Raw genomic sequence first — 15,000 nt, 5'->3', positions numbered from 1 at the left:
TACTACTACTACTACTACTACTACTACTACTACTACTACTACTACTACTACTATAACCGTTGCGGATGAGCCCTCGCGTTGCGAAATTTGAATTAGAGACAAGAGGTGCGTAAAAGCAATATTTTAGAAAATATTTTTTTGTAAATGCTGCAAAAATAAATCTATTTTTATTTCAATGCATTTTTTTAACTTGAATTATTGGTCCGCTCGTAAAAATAGCTTTTTTATACATGTTTTTTCTACTTGCGCAGCATGAGGGCCAAACACGATTCCCTATTCTATGACTTAATTTCGCTAACAAACACTAATTGTTTCTTAAAACCAAGTAAATTCCCCCTGAAAATACCATAGTTCCGCCAGTTTTTATATTTTCGTCTTAAAATTTTTTCTACTACTCGTATTTTTTTCCCCCGCGTATTACCCTGAGTAATGTTACTGAAATGTGTTTAATCGGGTAGGTTTTGTAAAAACCTTTCAATAGTGTATGAACAAACAGAGAAGTTGATGTTTTTTCTGTTTCTGTATTTACGCGCACAAGTAGTTGAATTTTTTAATGAAGTTTTCAAATTCTGTTTTATTAATAGATAAATTAACTTAGGTTTTTTTTAATTATTGAATTTTACTTAACACAATTATTTCCCTAAATTTTTTGCATTAGGTAGCATGGGGGCGCACATTTTTTGAAATGCTCATAAATAAAATTTTTTAACATATTCTTGTTTTTACGTCTGAAGTGACTATTTTTAACATATCGAACAACCGTATTTAGCTATAATTAATTCTCATATAAACTAAAAGTTGTCTTTTAATTTATTATACACTTTTTTTTGTTTAAAATAAGTCTATAAACGAAATAGTTTAAAAGCATCGGTGCTCAATGGCCAAACATTATTATCATCACCACCTTCTTTTTTCGGCTGCAAACAGGGTGAGTTTAAAGTCGGCAACAACTTTTTTAATACTTTCCGTGCTTGATCAGACTTGCCTGACTTTGCGACGTACCTGATCTCTTTTGCTGTTGGTGGCGTTTTACTGTTTTTACTGTTGGAGATAAAATGTTTTCGGTTTACCTAACAACTTGACTCTATGACGGTTTTCTGGAGTCCACAGTACGTATCGGATAATAAGATTATTTGAGTCTTTTGTAGTGCAGTGTCTTAAGAAACATAATTGTTAAATATGAAGCCTGAGCAGTTTATCATTTCACTGTTGCTGTTGCTGTTGCAGTTTATCATTTCACGTATTAACGGAATGTTGACTTTTAATTATTTTTATACTAAGTATTATTTTGTAACTGTTAGGATTGGTTGGCATGCTGCTTCAAAAATATGGGTTTTGAACAGGATGGATACAGCTCTAACTCCTGAACACTATTAACCGTTTAGATAAATTAGCGCCTTCTTGAAATTCACAAATACAACCTATTCTATAGGTGATTGTATGCGGTACAAAATAGCTTTTTTATAAGGTTTTTGGCAGCAACAGACTGATTCTTCTATAATTTTTTGTAAGAATTTTCTACGATAATTTTTTAGTTGAGAACTTGATTGTGTTTCTTTGAAAGCAAAACTATGAAGTTATATAGCTCCACTACCGCACAGGTATCTAAAATTTTAGTAACAAATAATTGGGTGACTTACAAACTGCCTTAAAAAGTACCCCATTGCGTAACTTTTGTTCAATAAAGGCAAATAGACAGCGTTATTGACAACCTTTACTGAGGTGTTTGCTTAAAGCAAGCGCAATTAAGACAGTAAATAATTTAATCTCTCTATTTATCGTTTTGTCTAATTTTTTCTTATAATTTCTAATTGTCTTAAAACATTTTTTTAAATTAAAATATGGAGGCATTAACAACTTGCAACTGGGTATTCTACAATCGCAATTTGCTTTGCATCTGATAAAGGAATTTACACAGCTTTTCATCTCGAAACAGCTTTGTATAATATTATGCATAAAAATATGTTTGCAAAACATTTTGCTACATTTATTCAATTAAAATAAATATTTTTTTTGTTGCCATAAAACTCTTTTATTCTTTATTTCTCTTGCTTTTGACTCGTCCAATTGTGTCTTTTAGTCATGAGACGCTACTTTATGTCTATCACAATCCTAATTATTATGTAAACTTGGTTTTTGTTAATAAATACTTTATAAACAAAAACCTACTTGCAACAAACAGGACAATATAATTTTCGGCAATTATCGGAAGGTTCATTATTTAACTAGCAGTAAGCAACTCGTAATAAGGATTATTAGTAAATAAATCAATAATAACAATTAATTTGATATATTATCTGAAAAATATAATAAAATACAAATTTTAGTTTATGACATAAACAATACATTTCATACGTTCAATTATTAAATCAGTAAAAAGCAAATTCTTATTAAAGTTAGTAAAAAGCATAAAGTCAGTAAAAAGCAAAAAGTCAGTAAAAAGCATAAAGTCAGTAAAAAGCAAAAGCTTATTAAAAAAAAGCAACCCCGAAATACCTAAGAACTTAGTAATAACATAAAGGGTTCCATTAATGATCCCTTTGTTAACAAACCCTAAATAAAAAGAGAAAGAAACAGACAGCGTTTTCAATGGCACAGCTACGTTAAAAAAAGTTAAATAACATACAAAATATTATGATTTATTAAAGAACTTATTATAAGCATAATAAAAGTAATTTGACAATGACGAAATCAACATAGTGTTGTTATAACATGTCGTTATAATAATATAATATAATATAATAAAATAGTAGCACAAAATAGCTATAAAACAATACCATAAAAACTGATTTTGTAATGATACCAATAAACAAAATTATTTTTACCTCAATTATGCAGAATTCTAGTCTCTTTTCAACTGTTGACTGATGATTAATACAGTAAATTTCAAATGATATAAATTTACTAAATTAAAATCATGTTTCAACAGTAGGCGAATTTATAAAGCAATGACAAAATCAACTAAAAAAAAGGAAGAACATAATTAGACAATGTTTGAATTTATAAAATTAAAAAAAAAAAAAGGTTACTATGAAAAGTAAGTAAAATATATAGCAACTAATATTAAAACTATGATAACTCTTTAAAAAGTAAGTTCTGATAATTCTTAAATTTATTGATTGTGATATCTTAAAATATTGAAAAAAAATTTGAGGAATAAAAAGAAAAGTATAGTAAAAAATAGATATCCAGTTAACAATATGTTGGGGGAATATTTGATCTAGCCTAAGATTATCTACACATTAAAAAACTTGACCACATATTCCAAAACATGGCGGCCCATGATTCATAACTTGAACTACATTAGCTGTAAATGAAACAAGAGAAAGACAGGCATTAATATTTCTTTCTAATATTCCACTGGTATAATATTATTTCTTTCTAATATTCCTATGGTATAAAATTATTTTTTTCTAATATTCCACTGGTATAATATTATTTCTTTCTAATATTCCACTGGTATAATATTATTTCTTTCTAATATTCCACTGGTATAATATTATTTCTTTCTAATATTCCACTGGTATAATATTATTTCTTTCTAATATTTCACTGGTATAATATTAATTCTTTATAATATTCCACTGGTATAATATTTTTTCTTTATAATATTCCACTGGTATAATATTAATTCTTTATAACATTCCACTGGTATAATATTATTATATATTGGCATTATTTCTTTCTAATATAGCATTAGTATAATAATAGGCATTATCATATTTTCTAATATTCCAATATAAAAAATTTATATTAGAATTATGATCTTTTCAGCTCCCTGTAAATATATCTTGTAAAACTTGTGGAAACGATAAATGTGGAGGCAAAACCACCCTACCATTATGGCAACATAAAAAAAGTGTTTCATCAAAATATTTTTTATCTGGCAGGTCTGGTTCACTTCTCTTAAATAGTTTTGATCTATAACTGTATTGCTTTTTGTCTAGCAACATTTCAAACAGTCTAGCAAAGTATTATACTAATTATTATGTCTAGCAACATTTCTTCCTTGTCTAGAAAATAATTATTTATTTTGTAGATGAATAATTTCATCTCGCCTCGCTCTATCTATTTCATTTCGACAAGGAGATTATCAACATGCCTAATCACATTATTTTCATTTCCACAAATAACTTCTTCAAGCCTAATATCATCCATTTCAATTTCACTAATTCTATTGAACATTTAACCAGTAGTATTACTTCTACTGCTTTATTACTACTACTACTGTAGTAACAAATAAACGTAAAAAAAAAAACATTAATAAAAAAACCCTGTTTTTTATAGTTATTTTAATATAATTATTTATTTTTGTACAAAAAAACAACATCTGCAAACATAATAAAGACATGAACAAGCTATTTCTGCCTTATGCCTTCCACCCAATTTAAAACTATTAAATTTTTACATGAAAATAATATGTAGTAAATAAAAAATTCACTTTTGTTTTAAGACACCTAAATAATGAAAAAACTATTTACAAAATGTTTATATTGTTTTTTCTTTCAGTTCGCATTTTTACGATCAATGATTGTAAACCAAACTTTTTTACAAGACCCTCTAGTTTTAATTTCTTCAACATTAACGCAAACTTGTCTTTCATAATTGGCTCATTTGAATATATTACATTAGATAAATGTGTATAAATAAGCCTCCTATCTTCTTTAGTAAATTCTTTTCGACTTCTTTTAAAAGATGTCTCAGCACTATCTGGAGAAAGTGGAATATAATCATCATAGTCAAAATCTTCAGATTTATCTACATCCTTTGCAGCATAAAACAAACTTTCACCATTGTTACTACTTTCAGTGCCGTAAATTTCTTTTTTTCTTTTCCTAAGTGGATATACTTTTTTTTGAATTTCTTGAGAAATAGGGGAGCTTAATGGACTAATTTCATTTACAAAATCAACATTGTCAATATTAGGTTCTGTTTCTGATAATTCTTGATTTGGCATTTGTGTGAGTTTTTTTCGTTTGATTGCATATCGAACTTTATCAACTATTTTTTTGACCTTTTCATCACATACGTTTTCTGAAGAATTAGCCAACTTTTTTTTTACATCAGCTACTTTTATAGACCCCTTGTTTATTTCATTTTCAAACAAATTCAAAGGTATGTTTTTCTTTTCTATTTTTGTACCCTGTTCATCTGTTAATGATCTTTGAATTAAACACAGTTGATTACTTGTACTTGACACAGCATTATATTTGTCAAATATGGCATAATTGCTCTCAGCCACTTTCAAACTGTGACATAAATGATGCGCAACATTTTGCTTCAAGCTGGGAAAATTTTGACGAACTTTTGTTGTCGTAAATTTTCTCACTAACGTTGAAGTCATTTTGAAGTATAATCTTCCTTTACCTTTTTACCTAAAGCACGATTCAAAAATAAATGAAACTGGGAAGTAATCATTGATGAGTCCATTGGAGCACCATTATAACTCAAAAACACAACTGCTGTATCTGTGGGAAGAGAAATTCCATTAAGTTTATTTCGAAAAAACTCTATATATGTATTTAGCTCATTGTAAAGCTCAAAAGTCAATACAATATTTGCAGGCCCCTTATATGATGTTTTATGCTTTTTAATGCTAATTGTATAACAAATTTCTTTATATAATGCTCTGCGTAACTCACCAATAGTCATATTGGCGGAAGCTCCTGGTCTTGTGGCATTATTAAGAATTGTATACGCTAACAAATATGATCTGACCAAACAATAATTGGATTTTGTAATTACAAAACTGGAAGATTTAGAGGCTTTAATTGTGTCTTTTGCACATTTGACATAATCAGGTTTATCTAATGCATTTATTTCTTCAGAAGACGGAAAGTTGTGGAAATCATCCATGTCTTTTTCATGTTGTCTCTCCTGAATGCCCTTCCACAAACTACGCTTCCACTGCTTCATAGAGATTTTTAACTTGGAGTATTCTTCATTAGAAATAATTTCAAGTTTTTCTTTAGAAATACAAAATTCTAAAAACAGTTGTAGAGAACCTAAATAGGTTTTTATTGTTCCTGGCTGCTATTTATCTTCTTGCATTTTTAACATCCAGGAATTTAAGAAAGAAACACACCCAAGATGCTTGTAATTTACATCATCATCTGTGGCATGATGAACAGCTCCTAAAACAACATTTTTATGTTTCAGGGCAGTCCAAAGTGGTTTGATACCACCCTTAACACTTTGAACCCAAATTAGAAATTCATCTGATAACTTATCTTCTTCAGATGAAGTCATATAAAACTTATCTTCACCATCATCAAAGTCAATATTTGATTCATTAGAATCAGAGGCATCTTTTTCATTTTGGTACCTGCAACATTAAACAAATTACTTTTGCTATGTCCAGCTTGAAAACTATTACTTGATTTAGGGAGCCTTTTATCTAAGTATTGCAAACTTAGCCAGTCTTGGTTTTCATCGTCTGAATCACTACACAGGAAATTGTTGTCATTATGAATAGCTCTATAAAAATTATTTTCTAATAAATCATCTTCTGCTAAAGATTCAGAAGAAACTCCATCATTTGAGCTCATATCTGAATTCTCATCAAGAAATGTTTCCAGAGGAGGTCTTGAAAACAGCATTGCTTTTTTAATTTCCTCTTTTGATTTTAAGCCATGATATTGCCTAAGATGGTTATTAATTCTTTTAACTTCTTTAGAGCAATGTAAAAAACCACATATAGTTTTTTTATAATTACGGATTTTGAAACGCCTTTTAGAAGGAGAAAGTACTTTTCTCTCGAGATTTAAATCCAAATTAATCCTTGCGCTTTTTGCTTTTGATTCATCCCAATCATGTTTTTTAGACATTAAATGCCTCTTTAAGTCTACCACACTTCTAACAATAAAAAATAAATCTTTATAATTTAATATCGTTTTTGAAAAAGTTTTCCTTTTTAATATTAAATGTTTTCAACATAAACAACAACAACAAGAGCAATAATAATAACAATAGTAGTAGTAATAATAATAATAACTTAATAACAAAAAATTGCAGCTTTATTATTCCTTGTCCTTGCTTTAAGGACAAAAGTTAAGTCCTTGACGTTTAAATAAGGAACATGTTATCATAACATTAGAACTAGTAATATGTCAAACTAAAAATTTAAACTATAACATACTTTTCACAAGCAGGACATCTTACTTTGCGGCGACTGTTATTAGAAACAGGTTCATCAAGGGTTTTCAGTTTTGACAGCAACTTAAAAATGATAATATTGAAGGATAAAAAATCATTTAATAAATTAAAAAAAAAATCTTAACAACAATTTAAAAAAAAAGTAAAATGTTTCTATACCTTTGATGCTTGATTAAAGTCAACAGCTTTATCATTTCTGTCTTCATACATAAAAAAAAACTGTAAATTAATAAAATACCAAAGACTTATTCAGGGTTTATACAGGTTCTCAATAAAAGATTTCCCTGACTTAACTCAAAAATATAAGTAAATTCCCTGACTTTTTTCCTTGAAACTCACTTGTTTTCCCTGACTCATTCAAAAAAACCCTTTTACCCTGACTTATTAACTATATATAGTAACAATTATAAATTGTTTCCAGAAAAAAATTGAATTGCATTGACACTCCCATATAGAAAATAAAATACTTACATAGACATGCATTGACACTCACTTATGTAATAAATGATCATATGTTCTTCAATTAAAGGCTTTTTTACACGATTCTACTTTTTTAAACTATTTTAAAAAATACTCTTTTTTATGACTAAGTATTATCAAAGTTTCACAAGCAAAAGTTGTTGCTAAGTATCTTTTTTCTATGTTATAAAGATTAAGTAAAAAAAAGGAAAAATTATTTTGTAAAGAAAAACAATAACTAGAATAAAGAAATATCTTAAAAAAAGAAAATAAGTTTCACACTATTTTCTTCTTTCCTTCCAATATTTGTACTGCTTTTTCCAAAATTTTAATTTCAACAGGTTTTTCCTTGCTCTAGCTTTTTAAACCATTTCCTTTAATTACTAACCAATTCCTTCCAATATCATTTTTAACAAACTCAGTTCTAAATTATCGCAGGAATCTAATAGGAAAATTTTCACTTTACTACATCACTGATTTCTCTGGTTACAAATTCTATTTGATAATTGCGTTTCTTTTGGTTAGCATTCTTTCTCCCTTGTTTAAGGTCTAACCGATATCATTGACATGCTTTATATTGAAAAAATATAAACAATGTTTATATTTTAAAATATAAACATTGTTTATATTTTTTAATATATTAAAATATTTTTTATTCAAAAAATATTTTAATATATTAAAATATTTTTTATTCAAAAAATTTTTAGACCTAGTGTTTTTGCATTAGATAAAACACATTAAGGGGATCTCTGCATATATTTTTCAAAAATGTTGTTTTTTGGGATACCCTAATATACATATACATATATATATATATATATATACATATATATATATATATATATATATATATATATATATATATATATATATATATATATATATATATATATATGTATATATATATATATATACATATACATATATATATATACATATACACAAATATATATATATATATATATTTTTTTTATGTTAATTCACCTCCCCAAGGCCGAGAAGGCCACTACATACGAGGAGGCTACTTAATTGTGGTTATAACCCTCTCTCAACTCTATAACTCCGAAACACGAACCTTGACGAACAAGGCCGCTGCGCGGAGAAACAAGTTGAGCGCGGTACTACCAGGGACGTGGTGGGGATCGAACTCGGAACCTCTCGCTTACAAAGCGAGCGCACTACCACGACACCACTACCGCATATACATATATATATACATATATATATATATATAAATATATATATATATATATATATATATATATATATATATATATATATATATATGTATATATATATACACGCATATATATAGTTCTATAGTTTGTTGCGTTTGGGAAGCACGGAAGGAAAAAAGTGATTCTTACGCCAACATATACGTCACTTTTAATTACTTTTGACTTTCGTCCAACACGCAAATGTCAAAACCATTAATTTAATTACAAATTAATCGCTTTTTAAAAAAACGCAAATTTAATTGACCAGAATGTTTTTAAAAACATTCTGATTGGTTTTAAAACATTCTGAATGTTTTTAACAATATAAACAATGTTTTTATTTTTATTTTTTTTAATAAAATGTTGTTTTTTTTATTTTTTTTAATAAAATGTTTTTATTTATATTTTTTTTACTGTAAATCATGCGCGGAGTGTTGCTACATCGACTATCTTATAGCCTGACTCGCAAGGGAGTGCTGCTACATCGACTGACAAATAGCCTGACTCGCAAGAGTGTGCTGCTATATCGACTGACAAATAGCCTGACTCGCAAGGGGAGCTGCTACATCGACTGACAAATAGCCTGACTCGCAAGGGGAGCTGCTATATCGACTGACAAATAGCCTGACTCACAACGGAGTGCTGCTACATCGACTGAAGGTTTGGTTGGGGCAGGCAGTCTATCAATTAATAAAAAAAATACTCCGGTCTTGCATTTTAATTTTTACTTTTTGTCAACAAAATATGGAAAAAACTTTTGGACAACATATAAGAGTTGAAACAATGACAAGCATAATTTTGAGAGAATAATAGGTAAGCACTGATTTAATAGATTTAAATAAAACTTAAAAGTCATTTTTCTCAAATATTTGTTTTTGTGGCTTGTCATTGTTTCAAAATAAGTCCTTCATATCTAATGTTAAATTATATATAATGGTAAACTATATATTATTATATAACCATAACTTTATATATATATATATATATATATATATATATGAAGGGCTTATTGTAAAACAACGACAAGCCACACTTTTTAAAAAAATGAGTTAATATCATTTTTATAATCATAAATAGTATACGCAATAGCCAAAAAGATATTAAGGCATATATCTTAAAATTGGAGCTATAATTATAAAATCATCTTACTGTAAGCACTGATTTTATAGATTTAAATTATATCAAATATTTGAGAAAAAAACTTAAAAGTCATTTTTCTCAAATATTTGTTTTTGTGGCTTGTCATTGTTTTATAATAAGCCCTTCATATATATATAAATATATATGTATGTATATATATATATATATATATATATATATATATATATATATATATATATAATATATATATATATATATATATATATATATATATATATATATATATATATATATATATTTATATATATATATATATATATATATATATATATATATATACATACATTTATTTATATATATATATATATTTATTTATTTATATATATATATATATATATATATATATATATATATATATATATATATATATATACACATACATATATATGTATATGTATATAAATATATATATATATATATATATATATATATATATATATATATATATATATATATATATATATATATATCAACCCTCAGAATTAAGGTCGGCATTCGGCAATGCCGACCTAACTGCCGACCTGAAACTGTTTGAGGTCGGCAAAAAATTTCCGACCTCCTTTCTATGTTTTATGGTCACACCTTTGTATTAAATAATTATTGCCGACCTGATGCCGACCTCAAAAAGATTGAGGTCGGCAAATTATTGCCGACCTTATTTTTCCTAATTCTGAGGGTTGATATATATATATATATATATATATACATGTATATATATATATATATATATATATATATATATATATATATATATATATATATATATATATATATATATATATATATTGATTTATTTATTTATAAATAATATAAGTTGATTCCAATAATAAGGTAGCGTATAACTATTTTTAATTATATTTTGCTATAATAATATAATTAATTTTTTATATATTAGGTTATTTTGATATGTTAATGTATTATTATATCAAAATATACTTTAAAATAGTTATACGCTGCCTCTTTATTGAAATCAATTTACATATTATAAAAATATCTTATAACAAGAATATGACTTTTAAAGATATGTATATATATATATATATATATATATATATATATATATATATATATATATATATATATATATATATATATATATATATATTATATATATATATATATATATATATATATATATATATATATATATATATATATATATTCTAAAGAAAATCACAACAAAATATATATCAATACCTGTACAAGTTTTGCACACCACATTGTATTCACCAAGTGTACTACCTTGACATTTAGTGTCAATAATATGTGTACATAAAGCGCAAGATAAACATGTAAATGATGCTTGTTGCCAAATTGAACAAATATTCATTTTAATTAAACTGAAATAAAAGTATTTTAGAAAAGGAAATTAAGATAATTAAAAGCTAATTAAAATGACCTAATTATTTTTTTTTTAATCTTTTGTTTATTCCAAAGCATTCTAAAAAATTATAAAACATTAGAATCTATTAGAAGTAACTTTAGATAATATTGAAACATTTACTAATGTTTAATATATCAAACTACTTAATAATAATTGGATTTATTAAACATTAGATTTGATTATAAAACAGCAAAAATAATTACTTAGGTTAGAAATCAAAACCATAAATAATTATAATTGATACGTTATCATAATCATAACAATGTGTAGATTCACACTTTTATTTAATTAATACAAAACATCAATTATAATTATTCATGGCTTTTATACCATACATTTAATAGGTATGCCAGAATTTTTTATCGTACGAGTATGGTTTGATTTTATCATACGAGTAAAAAAATATACATTAATATGTTTTTTATCATACGAGTATTATTTGCATTTTCATACCAGTATTGTTCCCTATGTAATACTCGTACGATAAAAAATTCTTTTAAATGTTATAGTTCTAATTCACAAAATAACCTCGATTACTTTCACAAAACTAGCCCGTGACATTAGGGCTCACAGAGCCCTTATGCTGCCAACAAACGGGCTCAAATTGCAGCGTAAGGGCTCAAATAGTAGCATAAGGGCGCAAAAAGCAACATGAGGGCTTTTTACGTAGCGTCAGGGCTCATAAAATGCAGAGTAAGGGCTCACAAAAACTACTACTACTACTACTACTACTACTACTACTACTACACCTACTACACTTACTACACCTACTACACCTACTACTACTACTACTACTACTACTACTACTACTACTACTACTACTACTACTACTACTACTACTACTACTACTACTACTACTACCACCATTACCACTACCACTATCACTACTATAATCCCGGTTCGGAGCCCTCATGTAACCTAAACATATAGCGCATCAATGGTTAAGACAAAATTTCAAAATTATATATTTTTTTAACTTTATTATAAAATCAAACATATGATTTTGAAATGAAAATAAAATTAATCTTTTTTTTTCTTTTTTTGAGAGAGAATTGTATCTAAAACTGGCAGTAGTAGCAGCGTTTCGTAGCATGAGGGCTTTTCGGATTATTTATGGATTTTTATATACTTTTGAACAAAAAGTTTATTTTTTGTTGAAAAGGAACAGATTCCCCACATATATTATGAAATTCTATCAGTTTTCATTAACTTTTTTGTCTGCTACTACTAAAAAAGCTGGATTTTTAATATCCGAAAAGTTCAGGGGAACTTATTCAAAGTTATACTGAATTTTTTTTTCATTTTAATATTTTTTAAAGCAAAATTACCAAATTGTATAAACATTTTATTTAAAAGGAAGTGAGTTGTTCCCTTTATGAAATTTTTATTCTTACATTATTTGCCTAATGAAAATATTTTTTTTTATAAAAATAGATAATGGCTGATGTGTTTAAAATCATTTTCCAAAACTGTTTTTGCGTAACATGAGGGCTGCACTATTTTTGATTCTTAATTATTTATGCTAAAGTTTTGTTTTAACAGTAAACGAAAGACTTTGTGATTTTCACTAATTAAAGTCTAATTAAAAACTAAATATTCTTTACCTTTATTAGAAAAAATATAAGCTGACGAAAAAAGGAAAATTCCCCCTCCTCCCCATCTCTTTCTTTAGTGTAAACGTCGAGGGAAAATCAGATAGACTACCAATGCAGGAAAATATTTTACATTAAAAGACAAATTGAAGTTATTACCAGCAAGTTTGCCATTAATGACAAGCATTTTGACCTTTAATAACAAATAAAATCTGTCCAGAACAGAGCCGACGACACCGGAGAGCCAGGAGATCAAGTTCCCCCTCACCGCTTTTTTTACAAGGATTTTTTTTTAGAAATTAACTTAGAAATTGACGATTTTTTTCGAATTAAAGGAATTTTACCCCAATTTTAAACCTGTGTATTTGCCCTGCAGGAGAGTTTTGAAATTTACATAGATGCTTCACGAATATTTAAATAAAATTTATATCACGAATGCATATTAAATGCATTTAATATGCATATAAATGGCATATAAAAATGCAATTAATTGCAAAATGCAAATCCATTCATGAACTTCAAAATAAAATGCACAAACCCCACAAAAAATTTCTTAAAAGAACTTGCATTAAAGAACTTATTGAGAACATATAAAGAAATATTGTTTTAGATAATATTTTTATTTGTAGTGTAAAACGAATATAGCAGGCAAATCGTGCTTGAGCGCTATTTACAACTTGTTGATTACGAGTTCAAGCATCTTTGCACTAACCTAAGGCTTCTAAAAGTCGATAAATAGTCGGGTGGAGTAAAAAAAAAAAGATAAGATCACACATTTTCGTTTAAATTTGACCGATACAGCAAAGTTTTTTCATTAAGGAACATCTATAAAGTACCTATGTATGGAGTATGAGGGGGTGACGCGAAACCGTACATTTTTGTACTAGAGGAGGGGTGGGTTGAGAGATCATGTGCGTAATCAGTTCCGCTATCTTTTTTAAGCATTTCCCCAAAACTTGATTCCTATCTTTTTTATAAAGGCAGTGCACTCTCTTGTTTGCTGTCTTTTAATGCTCTAGTAAACTTTTTCAATTTAATACAGAAAAATTCGAATGAATAATAATGTTATGAGAGGGCGAGAAAATAGTGGTTGTATTGCCTGCGTAAAGGGTTGCCTAATTAACTTTAAAAAAATGCTTAGGTAAATAAATAGCTTCAATATTCTTGAAATATCATAGTGACAATTATAATTTTTTGTTTCTTCACACAAATCAATATTCATTATTATGCTGCTTTAAAATTAAATGTATTATTAGACAGTGATCGCGAAGACGAGAAGGGGGGGGGGGGAGTGAGAGAGAACCAAGGCTAACAATGATCGTGGAAGGGAAGGGGACGAGAGAACCAAGGCTCTTTAACTTTATGCCAAATTTTAAATCTAGCTTTTTTTATTAATTTAGCTTTAAAATAAAGATGAAATCGAAAAATAAACTTAAACATTTGTTTGCCCCCTCATCCCATAGATAAAAAGAGCTCCTTGTTGAAACATTTACTTATTATTACTCATTATTAAACAAAAATCATATGCATTATTTTTGTATATATATAATTTATAAATGTATGAAATGTTACAAATATATTAGGATATTAAACAAAAAATATATGGCTTTTGTAAGTAAGTTAACTAAGCATCACAAACAAAATTTTGGCTCATTAAGATCGCATCCAAGTTTCTTAATATGGACGAGCCAGTTGATAAGTTGCATTTACATCAAACTAAAATGAAAAAATTATCATTTAATATCAATTAAACATAGCTTGTTATTAAGTAGAAAATCAAAATCTATATGTGCACAGAGAACATGATGAAATAATTGCTTAAAATTACATAAAACAAAACAAAAAAAGTAATTTTATAAAAGAATAACCTTCACATATGTTATCAACAATTAAAAGTTGGTAACAAGGGAACCAATCTTTTAATTGCATAAGTAAACTAATATTTGTAATGTGTGATTTGACAGTAGCCATCTATGAAAAATGAAAGCAACACGAAGAGCAATATAATATTTTAAATGTTAATTATTATATT

The 15,000-nt window shown here is 27.0% G+C and overlaps 1 protein-coding gene and 1 long non-coding RNA gene across 8 annotated transcripts in view; one reads left to right on the top strand and one right to left on the bottom strand.

Moving 5' to 3' along the window:
- Positions 1-15,000, top strand: part of LOC101235086 (serine/threonine-protein kinase Nek1) — a 295,109-nt gene that overhangs the window by 102,618 nt on the left and 177,491 nt on the right. The gene's annotated exons all lie outside the window — the stretch shown is intronic.
- Positions 2,917-7,335, bottom strand: LOC136087787 (uncharacterized). The gene is made up of 3 exons (XR_010642065.1): positions 7,315-7,335; positions 7,139-7,218; positions 2,917-2,961 (listed from the first exon to the last, which is right to left on the bottom strand). It is a non-coding gene; the product is annotated as an uncharacterized LOC136087787 (long non-coding RNA).

Source organism: Hydra vulgaris, chromosome 12 (assembly GCF_038396675.1).
Source record: "Hydra vulgaris chromosome 12, alternate assembly HydraT2T_AEP".
Classification (NCBI taxonomy): domain Eukaryota; kingdom Metazoa; phylum Cnidaria; class Hydrozoa; order Anthoathecata; family Hydridae; genus Hydra; species Hydra vulgaris.
This window is presented reverse-complemented; position numbering and strand designations above follow the sequence as displayed.